Genomic DNA, 13,951 nt, shown 5'->3' with positions numbered 1-13,951 from the left:
AACTAGCAACTCCACAACTACAGACTCCGCAACTAGAAAACTGCGCAACTAGAAACTCCTACTTAGACTTTCCGCAACAAGAAACTACGCAACAAGAAACTCCACAACTTGAGACTTCGCAACTAGAAACTCCACAACTAGAAACTCCACAACTAGAAACTCCACAACTAGAAACTCCACAACTAGAAACTCCGCAACAAAAACTCCACAGCTAGAAAGTCCGCAACTAGAAACTCAGCAACTAGAAGCTCCGCAACTAGAAACTCCACAGCTAGAAACCTTACTACTTGAAACACCACCACTAGATACTCCAAAACTACGAATTCCACAACAAGAAACTCCACAACTAGAAACTCCGCAACTAGAAACTCCGCAACTAGGAACTCCACAACTTGAGATTTTGCAACTAGAAACTCAACCACTAGAAACTCCACAACTAGAAACTCCTCAACTAAAACTCCACACCTTGAAACACCACAACTAGATACTCCACAACTACAAACTCCACAACTAGAAACTCCACAACTAGAAAACTCCACAACTAGAAACTCTGCAACTAGAAACTCCGCGACTAGAAACTCCACAGCTAGAAACTTCACTACTTGAAACACTACAACTAGATACTCCAAAACTACGAATTCCACAACAATAAACTCCAACACTAGAAACTCCGCAACTAGAAACTCCACAACTTGAAACACCACAACTAGAGTGTCTAGAAACTCCACAACTAGAAACTCCACAACTTGAAACTCCGTGACTACAAATTCCACAACTGGAAACTCCACAACTTGAAACCCAACATATAGATACTCCACAACTACGGACTCCACAACTAGAAACTCCAACACTGGAAACTCCACAACCAGAAACTCCGCCACTAAAAACTCCGCAACTAGAAACTCCACAGCTAAAAAGTCCACAGCTAGAAATTCCACAATTAGAAACTCCACAACCAAAGACTCCGCAACTAGAAAACTCCGCAACTATAAACTCCGCAACTAGACAATCCGCAACTAGGAACTCTACAACTACAAAATCCACAACTAAAAACTTCACAACTTTAAACTCCACAACTAGATACTCCACAACTACAAACTCCACAACTTGAAACTCCACAACTAGATACTCCACAACTACAAACTCAACAACTACAAACTCCACAACTTGAAACTCCGCAACTACAAACTCCATAACCAGAAACTCCACTACTAGAAAACTCTGCAACTAGAAACTCTGCAACTAGAAACTCCGCAACTAGAAACTCCACAGCTAGAAACTTCACTACTTGAAACACCACAACTAGATACTTCAAAACTACGAATTCCACAACTACGAACCCCACAACTACAAACTCCACAACCAGAAACTTCACAACTAGAAGCTCCACAACTAGAAACTCCACAACTTGAAACTCCATAACTAGAAACTCAACTACTAGAAAACTCTGCAACTAGAAACTCTGCAACTAGAAACTCCGCAACTAAAAACTCCACAGCTAGAAACTTCACTACTTGAAACACCACAACTAGAAACTCTGCAAGTAGAAACTGCGCAACTAGAAACTCCACAGCTAGAAACTTCACAACTTGAAACCCAACAAATAGATACTCCACAACTACGGACTCCACAACTAGAAACTCCAACACTAGAAACTCCACAACCAGAAACTCCGCAACTAAAACCTCCGCAAACAGAAACTCCACAGCTAAAAAATCCACAGCTAGAAATTCCACAACTAGCCTTTCCACAACTAAAGACTCCGGAACTAGAAAACTCCGCAACTAGAAACTCCCAACTAGACTTTCCGCAACAAGAAACTCCCCAACTAGAAACTCCACAACTTGAGACTTCGAAACTACAAACTCCACAACTAGAAACTCCACAACTAGAAACCCCACAACTAGAAACTCCACCACTAGAAACTCCGCAACTAGAAACTCCACAGCTAGAAAGTTCGCAACTAGAAACTCTGCAACTAGAAACTCCGCAACTAGAAACTCCAGAGCTAGAAATTCCACAACTACAAACTCCACAACTAGAGACTCCACAACTAGAAACTCCACAACTACGAGTACCACAACTACGAACCCCGCAACTACAAACTCAACAACTAGAAATTCCACAACTAGAAACTCAACAACTTTAGACTTGCCAACGAGAAACTCCACAACTAGAGACTCCGCAACTACGAACTCCGCAACTAGAAACTCCACAGCTAGAAACTCCACAGCTAGAACTCCACAACTACAAACTCCACAACTAGAGACTCCACAACTAGAAAGTCCGCAACTAGAAACTCTGCAACTAGAAACTCCGCAACTAGAAACTCCACAGCTAGAAACTCCACCACTAGAAACTCCACAACTGGCAACTCCACAATTACAGACTCCGGAATAAGAAAACTCCGCAACTAGAAACTCCCAACTTGACACTCCGCAACTAGGAACTCTACAACTTCAAAATCCACAACTAGAAACTCCACAACTTGAAACTCCACAACTAGATACTCCACAACTACAAACTCCACAACTACAAACTCCACAACTTCAAACTCCGCAACTAGAAACTCCACAACTAGAAACTCCAAAACTAGAAACTCCACAGCTAGAAAATCCACCACTAGAAACTCCACAACAGCAACTCCACAACAACAGACTCCGCAATAAGAAAACTCCGCAACTAGAAACTCCACAACTAGACAATCCGAACTAGGAACTCTACAACTTCAAAATCCACAACTAAAAACTTCACAACTTGAAACTCCACAACTAGATACTCCACAACTACAAACTCCACAACTAGAAACTCCACTACTTGAAACTCCGCAACTAGAAACTCCGCCACTACAATCTCCACAACTGGAAAACTCCGCAACTAGAAACTCTGCAACTAGAAACTCCGCAACTAGAAACTCCAGAGCTAGAAGCTCCACAACTACAAACTCCACAACTAGAGACTCCACAACTAGAAACTCCACAACTACGAGTACCACAACTACGAACCCCACGACTACAAACTCAACAACTAGAAATTCCACAACTGGAAACTCCACAGCTAGAGACTCCACAACTACGAACTCCGCAACTAGCAACTCCACAGCTAGAAACTCCACAGCTAGAAACTCCACAACTACAAACTCCACAACTAGAGACTCCACAACTAGAAAGTCCGCAACTAGAAACTCTGCAACTAGAAACTCCGCAACTAGAAACTCCACAGCTAGAAAATCCACCACTAGAAACTCCACAACTAGCAACTCCACAACAACAGACTCCGCAATAAGAAAACTCCGCAACTAGAAACTCCCAACTTGACACTCCGCAACTAGGAACTCTACAACTTCAAAATCCACAACTAAAACCTCACAACTTGAAACTCCACAACTAGTTACTCCACAACTACAAACTCAACAACTACAAACTCCGTAACTTGAAACTCCGCAACTAGAAACTCCATAACCAGAAACTCCACTACTAGAAAACTCCGCAACTATAAACTCCACAGCTAGAAACTCCACAACTTGAGACTTTGCAACTAGAAACTCGGCAACTAGAAACCGAACAACTAGAAACTCCACAACTAGAAAGTCCACAACTTGAAACACAACAGATAGATACTCCACAACTACGAATTCCACAACTAGAAACTCCACAATTAGAAACTCCGCAACTAGAAACTCTGCACCTAGAAACTCTACAGCTAGAAACTCCACAACTTGAGACTTTACAACTAGAAACTCGACAACTAGAAACCCAACAACTAGAAACTCGACAACTAGAACCTCCACAACTTGAAACTCCACAACTTGAAACACAACTAATAGATACTCCACAACTACAAATTCCACAACTAGAAACTCCACAACTAGAAACTCCGCAATAAGAAACTCCGCAACTAGAAACTCCATCACTAGAAACTCCACAACCAGAAACTCGGCAAGAAGAAACTCCGCAACTAGAAACTCGACAACTTGAAACTTCGCAACTAGAAACTCCACAACTAGAAACTCCACAACTAGAGACTCCACAACTAGAAACTCCACAGCTAGAAAATCCACCTCTGGGAACTCCGCAACTAGCAACTCCACAACCACAGACTCCGCAGCTAGAAAACTCCACAACTAGAAACTCTCAACCAGAGACACTGCAACTAGGAACTCTACAACTTCAAAATCCACAACTAGAACTCCACAACTTGAAACTCCACAACTAGATACTCCACAACTAGAAACTCCATCACTAGAAACTCCACAACCAGAAACTTGGCAACAAGAAACTCCGCAACTAGAAACTCCACAACTTGCGACTTTACAACTAGAAAACTCCGCAACTAGAAACTCTGCAACCAGAAACTCCGCAACTAGAAACTCCACAGCTAGAAACTTCACTACTTGAAACAATACAACTAGATACTCCAAAACTACGAATTCCACAACTAGAAATTCCGCAACTAGAAACTCCGCAACTAGAAACTCCGCAACTAGAAACTCCACAGCTGGAAATTCCACAACTTGAGATTTTGCTACTAGAAACTCGGCAACTAGAAACTCAACTACTAGAAACTCCACAACTAGAAACTTCTCAACTAAAAACTCCACAATTTGAAACACCACAACTAGATACTCCACAACTAGAAACTCCACAACTAGAAACTCCACAACTAGAAACTCCACAACTTGAAACTCCATAACTAGAAACTCCACTACTAGAAAACTCCACAACTAGAAACTCTGCAACTAGAAACTCCGCAACTAGAAACTCCACAGCTAGAAACTTCACTACTTGAAACACTACAACTAGATCCTCCAAAACTACGAATTCCACAACAATAAACTCCAACACTAGAAACTCCGCAACTAGAAACTCCAAAACTAGAAACTCCTCAACTAGAAACTCCACAACTTTAAACACTACAACTAGATTCTCTAGAAACTCCACACCTAGAAACTCCACAACTTGAAACTCCGCAACTACAACTTCCACAACTAGAAACTCCACAACTTGAAACCCAACAAATAGATACTCCACAACTACAGACTCTACAACTAGAAACTCCAACACTAGAAACTCCACAACCAGAAACTCCGCAAATAGAAACTCCACAGCTAAAAAATCCACAGCTAGAAATTCCACAACTAGAAACTCAACAACTACAGACTCCGCAACTAGAAAACTCCGCAACTAAAAACTCCACAACTAGACAATCCGCAACTAGGAACTCTACAGCTTCAAAATCCACAACTAAAAACTTCACAACTTGAAACTCCACAACTAGATACTCCACAACTACATACTCCACAACTAGAAACTCCACAACTTGAAACTCCGCAACTAGAAACTCCGCCACTACAATCTCCACAACTGGAAAACTCCGCAACTAGAAACTCTGCAACTAGAAACTCTGCGACTAGAAACTCCAGAGCTAGAAGCTTCACAACTACAAACTCCACAACTAGAAACTCCACAACTACGAGTACCACAACTACGAACCCCACAACTACAAACTCAACAACTAGAAATTCCACAACTAGAAACTCAACAACTTTAGACTTCGCAACTAGAAACTCCACAGCTAGATAATCCACAACTACGAACTCCGCAACTAGAAGCTCCACAGCTAGAAACTCCACAGCTAGAAACTGCACAACTACAAACTCCACAACTAGAGACTCCACAACTAGAAAGTCCGCAACTAGAAACTCTGCAACTAGAAACTCCGCAACTAGAAACTCCAAAGCTAGAAAATCCACCACTAGAAACTCCACAACTAGCAACTCCACAACAACAGACTCCGCAACTAGAAACTCCCAACTTGACACTCCGCAACTAGGAACTCTACGACTTCAAAATCCACAACTAGAAACTCCACAACTTGAAACTCCACAACTAGATACTCCACAACTACAAACTCAACAACTACAAACTCCACAACTTGAAACTCCACAACTAGAAACTCCATAACCAGAAACTCCACTACTAGAAAACTCTGCAACTAGAAACTCTGCAACTAGAAACTCCACAACTAGAAACTCCTCAACTAAAACTCCACAACTTGAAACACCACAACTAGATACTCCACAACTACAAACTCCACAACTAGAAACTCCACAACTAGAAAACTCCACAACTAGAAACTCTGCAACTAGAAACTCCGCGACTAGAAACTCCACAGCTAAAAACTTCACTACTTGAAACACTACAACTAGATACTCCAAAACTACGAATTCCACAACAATAAACTCCAACACTAGAAACTCCGCAACTAGAAACTCCACAACTTGAAACACCACAACTAGATTCTCTAGAAACTCCACAACTAGAAACTCCACAACTTGAAACTCCGTGACTACAAATTCCACAACTAGAAACTCCACAACTTGAAACCCAACAAATAGATACTCCACAACTACGGACTTCACAACTAGAAACTCCAACACTGGAAACTCCACAACCAGAAACTCCGCAACTAAAAACTCCGCAACTAGAAACTCCACAGCTAAAAAATCCACAGCTAGAAATTACACAACTAAAGACTCCGCAACTAGAAAACTCCGCAACTATAAACTCCGCAACTAGACAATCCGCAACTAGGAACTCTACAACTACAAAATCCACAACTAAAAACTTCCCAACTTTAAACTCCACAACTATATACTCCACAACTACAAACTCCACAGCTACAAACTCCACAACTTGAAAATCTGCAACTACAAACTCCGCCACTACAATCTCCACAACTGGAAAACTCTGCAACTAGAAACTCTGCAAGTAGAAACTGCGCAACTAGAAACTCCACAGCTAGAAACTTCACTACTTGAAACACTACAACTAGATACTCCAAAACTACGAATTCCACAACAAACTCCAACACTAGAATCTCCGTCTTTAGAAACTCCACAACTAGAAACTCCTCAACTAGAAACTCCACAGCTTGAAACACCACAACTAGATTCTCTAGAAACTCCGCAACTAGAAACTCCACAACTTGAAACTCCGCAACTACAAATTCCACAACTAGAAACTCCACAACTTGAAACCCAACAAATAGATACTCCACAACTACGGACTCCACAACTAGAAACTCCAACACTAGAAACTCCACAACCAGAAACTCCGCAACTAAAACCTCCGCAAATAGAAACTCCACAGCTAAAAAATCCACAGCTAGAAATTCCACAACTAGCCTTTCCACAACTAAAGACTCCGGAACTAGAAAACTCCACAACTAGAAACTCCCAACTAGACTTTCCGCAACAAGAAACTCCCCAACTAGAAACTCCACAACTTGAGACTTCGAAACTACAAACTCCACAACAAGAAACTCCACAACTAGAAACTCCACAACTAGAAACTCCACCACTAGAAACTCCGCAACTAGAAACTCCACAGCTAGAAAGTTCGCAACTAGAAACTCTGCAACTAGAAACTCCGCAACTAGAAACTCCAGAGCTAGAAATTCCACAACTACAACCTCCACAACTAGAGACTCCACAACTAGAAACTCCACAACTACGAGTACCACAACTACGAACCCCGCAACTACAAACTCAACAACTAGAAATTCCACAACTAGAAACTCAACAACTTTAGACTTGCCAACAAGAAACTCCACAACTAGAGACTCCGCAACTACGAACTCCGCAACTAGAAACTCCACAGCTAGAAACTCCACAGCTAGAAACTCCACAACTACAAACTCCACAACTAGAGACTCCACAACTAGAAAGTCCGCAACTAGAAACTCTGCAACTAGAAACACCGCAACTAGAAACTCCACAGCTAGAAACTCCACCACTAGAAACTCCACAACTGGCAACTCCACAATTACAGACTCCGCAATAAGAAAACTCCGCAACTAGAAACTCCCAACTTGACACTCCGCAACTAGGAACTCTACAACCTCAAAATCCACAACTAGAAACTCCACAACTTGAAACTCCACAACTAGATACTCCACAACTACAAACTCCACAACTACAAACTCCACAACTTCAAACTCCGCAACTAGAAACTCCACAACTAGAAACTCCAAAACTAGAAACTCCACAGCTAGAAAATCCACCACTAGAAACTCCACAACTAGCAACTCCACAACAACAGACTCCGCAATAAGAAAAATCCGCAACTAGAAACTCCACAACTAGACAATCCGCAACTAGGAACTCTACAACTTCAAAATCCACAACTAAAAACTTCACAACTTGAAACTCCACAACTAGATACTCCACAACTACAAACTCCACAACTAGAAACTCCACTACTTGAAACTCCGCAACTAGAAACTCCGCCACTACAATCTCCACAACTGGAAAACTCCGCAACTAGAAACTCTGCAACTAGAAACTCCGCAACTAGAAACTCCAGAGCTAGAAGCTCCACAACTACAAACTCCACAACTAGAGACTCCACAACTAGAAACTCCACAACTACGAGTACCACAACTACGAACCCCACGACTACAAACTCAACAACTAGAAATTCCACAACTAGAAACTCCACAGCTAGAGACTCCACAACTACGAACTCCGCAACTAGAAACTCCACAGCTAGAAACTCCACAGCTAGAAACTCCACAACTACAAACTCCACAACTAGAGACTCCACAACTAGAAAGTCCGCAACTAGAAACTCTGCAACTAGAAACTCCGCAACTAGAAACTCCACAGCTAGAAAATCCACCACTAGAAACTCCACAACTAGCAACTCCACAACAACAGACTCCGCAATAAGAAAACTCCGCAACTAGAAACTCCCAACTTGACACTCCGCAACTAGGAACTCTACAACTTCACAATCCACAACTAAAACCTCACAACTTGAAACTCCACAACTAGATACTCCACAAGTACAAACTCAACAACTACAAACTCTGTAACTTGAAACTCCGCAACTAGAAACTCCATAACCAGAAACTCCACTACTAGAAAACTCCGCAACTATAAACTCCAAAGCTAGAAACTCCACAACTTGAGACTTTGCAACTAGAAACTCGGCAACTAGAAACCGAACAACTAGAAACTCCACAACTAGAAAGTCCACAACTTGAAACACAACAGATAGATACTCCACAACTACGAATTCCACAACTAGAAACTCCACAATTAGAAACTCCGCAACTAGAAACTCTGCACCTAGAAACTCTACAGCTAGAAACTCCACAACTTGAGACTTTACAACTAGAAACTCGACAACTAGAAACCCAACAACTAGAAACTCGACAACTGGAACCTCCACAACTTGAAACTCCACAACTTGAAACACGACTAATAGATACTCCACAACTACAAATTCCACAACTAGAAACTCCACAACTAGAAACTCCGCAATTAGAAACTCCGCAACTAGAAACTCCATCACTAAAATCTCCACAACCAGAAACTCGGCAAGAAGAAACTCCGCAACTAGAAACTCGACAACTTGAAACTTCGCAACTAGAAACTCCACAACTAGAAACTCCACAACTAGAGACTCCACAACTAGAAACTCCACAGCTAGAAAATCCACCTCTGGGAACTCCGCAACTAGCAACTCCACAACCACAGACTCCGCAACTAGAAAACTCCACAACTAGAAAACTCCACAACTAGAAACACTCAACCAGACACACTGCAACTATGAACTCTAACACTTCAAAATCCACAACTAGAACTCCACAACTTGAAACTCCACAACTAGATACTCCACAACTAGAAACTCCATCACTAGAAACTCCACAACCAGAAACTCGGCAACAAGAAACTCCGCAACTAGAAACTCTGCAACCAGAAACTCCGCAACTAGAAACTCCGCCGCTAGAAACCTTACTACTTGAAACACCAAAACTAGATACTCCAAAACTACAAATTCCACAACAGGAAACTCCACAACTAGAAATTCCGCAACTAGAAACTCCGCAACTAGGAACTCCACAACTTGAGTTTTTGCAACTAGAAACTCGGCAACTAGAAACTCAACCACTACAAACTCCACAACTAGAAACTCCACTACTTGAAACTCCGCAACTAGAAACTCCGCCACTACAATCTCCACAACTGGAAAACTCCGCAACTAGAAACTCTGCAACTAGAAACTCCGCAACTAGAAACTCCAGAGCTAGAAGCTCCACAACTACAAACTCCACAACTAGAGACTCCACAACTAGAAACTCCACAACTACGAGTACCACAACTACGAACCCCACGACTACAAACTCAACAACTAGAAATTCCACAACTAGAAACTCCACAGCTAGAGACTCCACAACTACGAACTCCGCAACTAGCAACTCCACAGCTAGAAACTCCACAGCTAGAAACTCCACAACTACAAACTCCACAACTAGAGACTCCACAACTAGAAAGTCCGCAACTAGAAACTCTGCAACTAGAAACTCCGCAACTAGAAACTCCACAGCTAGAAAATCCACCACTAGAAACTCCACAACTAGCAACTCCACAACAACAGACTCCGCAATAAGAAAACTCCGCAACTAGAAACTCCCAACTTGACACTCCGCAACTAGGAACTCTACAACTTCAAAATCCACAACTAAAACCTCACAACTTGAAACTCCACAACTAGTTACTCCACAACTACAAACTCAACAACTACAAACTCCGTAACTTGAAACTCCGCAACTAGAAACTCCATAACCAGAAACTCCACTACTAGAAAACTCCGCAACTATAAACTCCACAGCTAGAAACTCCACAACTTGAGACTTTGCAACTAGAAACTCGGCAACTAGAAACCGAACAACTAGAAACTCCACAACTAGAAAGTCCACAACTTGAAACACAACAGATAGATACTCCACAACTACGAATTCCACAACTAGAAACTCCACAATTAGAAACTCCGCAACTAGAAACTCTGCACCTAGAAACTCTACAGCTAGAAACTCCACAACTTGAGACTTTACAACTAGAAACTCGACAACTAGAAACCCAACAACTAGAAACTCGACAACTAGAACCTCCACAACTTGAAACTCCACAACTTGAAACACAACTAATAGATACTCCACAACTACAAATTCCACAACTAGAAACTCCACAACTAGAAACTCCGCAATAAGAAAATCCGCAACTAGAAACTCCATCACTAGAAACTCCACAACCAGAAACTCGGCAAGAAGAAACTCCGCAACTAGAAACTCGACAACTTGAAACTTCGCAACTAGAAACTCCACAACTAGAAACTCCACAACTAGAGACTCCACAACTAGAAACTCCACAGCTAGAAAATCCACCTCTGGGAACTCCGCAACTAGCAACTCCACAACCACAGACTCCGCAGCTAGAAAACTCCACAACTAGAAACTCTCAACCAGAGACACTGCAACTAGGAACTCTACAACTTCAAAATCCACAACTAGAACTCCACAACTTGAAACTCCACAACTAGATACTCCACAACTAGAAACTCCATCACTAGAAACTCCACAACCAGAAACTTGGCAACAAGAAACTCCGCAACTAGAAACTCCACAACTTGCGACTTTACAACTAGAAAACTCCGCAACTAGAAACTCTGCAACCAGAAACTCCGCAACTAGAAACTCCACAGCTAGAAACTTCACTACTTGAAACAATACAACTAGATACTCCAAAACTACGAATTCCACAACTAGAAATTCCGCAACTAGAAACTCCGCAACTAGAAACTCCGCAACTAGAAACTCCACAGCTGGAAATTCCACAACTTGAGATTTTGCTACTAGAAACTCGGCAACTAGAAACTCAACTACTAGAAACTCCACAACTAGAAACTTCTCAACTAAAAACTCCACAATTTGAAACACCACAACTAGATACTCCACAACTAGAAACTCCACAACTAGAAACTCCACAACTAGAAACTCCACAACTTGAAACTCCATAACTAGAAACTCCACTACTAGAAAACTCCACAACTAGAAACTCTGCAACTAGAAACTCCGCAACTAGAAACTCCACAGCTAGAAACTTCACTACTTGAAACACTACAACTAGATCCTCCAAAACTACGAATTCCACAACAATAAACTCCAACACTAGAAACTCCGCAACTAGAAACTCCAAAACTAGAAACTCCTCAACTAGAAACTCCACAACTTTAAACACTACAACTAGATTCTCTAGAAACTCCACACCTAGAAACTCCACAACTTGAAACCCAACAAATAGATACTCCACAACTACAGACTCTACAACTAGAAACTCCAACACTAGAAACTCCACAACCAGAAACTCCGCAAATAGAAACTCCACAGCTAAAAAATCCACAGCTAGAAATTCCACAACTAGAAACTCAACAACTACAGACTCCGCAACTAGAAAACTCCGCAACTAAAAACTCCACAACTAGACAATCCGCAACTAGGAACTCTACAGCTTCAAAATCCACAACTAAAAACTTCACAACTTGAAACTCCACAACTAGATACTCCACAACTACATACTCCACAACTAGAAACTCCACAACTTGAAACTCCGCAACTAGAAACTCCGCCACTACAATCTCCACAACTGGAAAACTCCGCAACTAGAAACTCTGCAACTAGAAACTCTGCGACTAGAAACTCCAGAGCTAGAAGCTTCACAACTACAAACTCCACAACTAGAAACTCCACAACTACGAGTACCACAACTACGAACCCCACAACTACAAACTCAACAACTAGAAATTCCACAACTAGAAACTCAACAACTTTAGACTTCGCAACTAGAAACTCCACAGCTAGATAATCCACAACTACGAACTCCGCAACTAGAAGCTCCACAGCTAGAAACTCCACAGCTAGAAACTGCACAACTACAAACTCCACAACTAGAGACTCCACAACTAGAAAGTCCGCAACTAGAAACTCTGCAACTAGAAACTCCGCAACTAGAAACTCCAAAGCTAGAAAATCCACCACTAGAAACTCCACAACTAGCAACTCCACAACAACAGACTCCGCAACTAGAAACTCCCAACTTGACACTCCGCAACTAGGAACTCTACGACTTCAAAATCCACAACTAGAAACTCCACAACTTGAAACTCCACAACTAGATACTCCACAACTACAAACTCAACAACTACAAACTCCACAACTTGAAACTCCACAACTAGAAACTCCATAACCAGAAACTCCACTACTAGAAAACTCTGCAACTAGAAACTCTGCAACTAGAAACTCCACAACTAGAAACTCCTCAACTAAAACTCCACAACTTGAAACACCACAACTAGATACTCCACAACTACAAACTCCACAACTAGAAACTCCACAACTAGAAAACTCCACAACTAGAAACTCTGCAACTAGAAACTCCGCGACTAGAAACTCCACAGCTAAAAACTTCACTACTTGAAACACTACAACTAGATACTCCAAAACTACGAATTCCACAACAATAAACTCCAACACTAGAAACTCCGCAACTAGAAACTCCACAACTTGAAACACCACAACTAGATTCTCTAGAAACTCCACAACTAGAAACTCCACAACTTGAAACTCCGTGACTACAAATTCCACAACTAGAAACTCCACAACTTGAAACCCAACAAATAGATACTCCACAACTACGGACTTCACAACTAGAAACTCCAACACTGGAAACTCCACAACCAGAAACTCCGCAACTAAAAACTCCGCAACTAGAAACTCCACAGCTAAAAAATCCACAGCTAGAAATTACACAACTAAAGACTCCGCAACTAGAAAACTCCGCAACTATAAACTCCGCAACTAGACAATCCGCAACTAGGAACTCTACAACTACAAAATCCACAACTAAAAACTTCCCAACTTTAAACTCCACAACTATATACTCCACAACTACAAACTCCACAGCTACAAACTCCACAACTTGAAAATCTGCAACTACAAACTCCGCCACTACAATCTCCACAACTGGAAAACTCTGCAACTAGAAACTCTGCAAGTAGAAACTGCGCAACTAGAAACTCCACAGCTAGAAACTTCACTACTTGAAACA

Source organism: Rhipicephalus microplus, unplaced genomic scaffold, assembly GCF_043290135.1.
Source record: "Rhipicephalus microplus isolate Deutch F79 unplaced genomic scaffold, USDA_Rmic scaffold_14, whole genome shotgun sequence".
NCBI lineage: Eukaryota > Metazoa > Arthropoda > Arachnida > Ixodida > Ixodidae > Rhipicephalus > Rhipicephalus microplus.
This window is presented reverse-complemented; position numbering follows the sequence as displayed.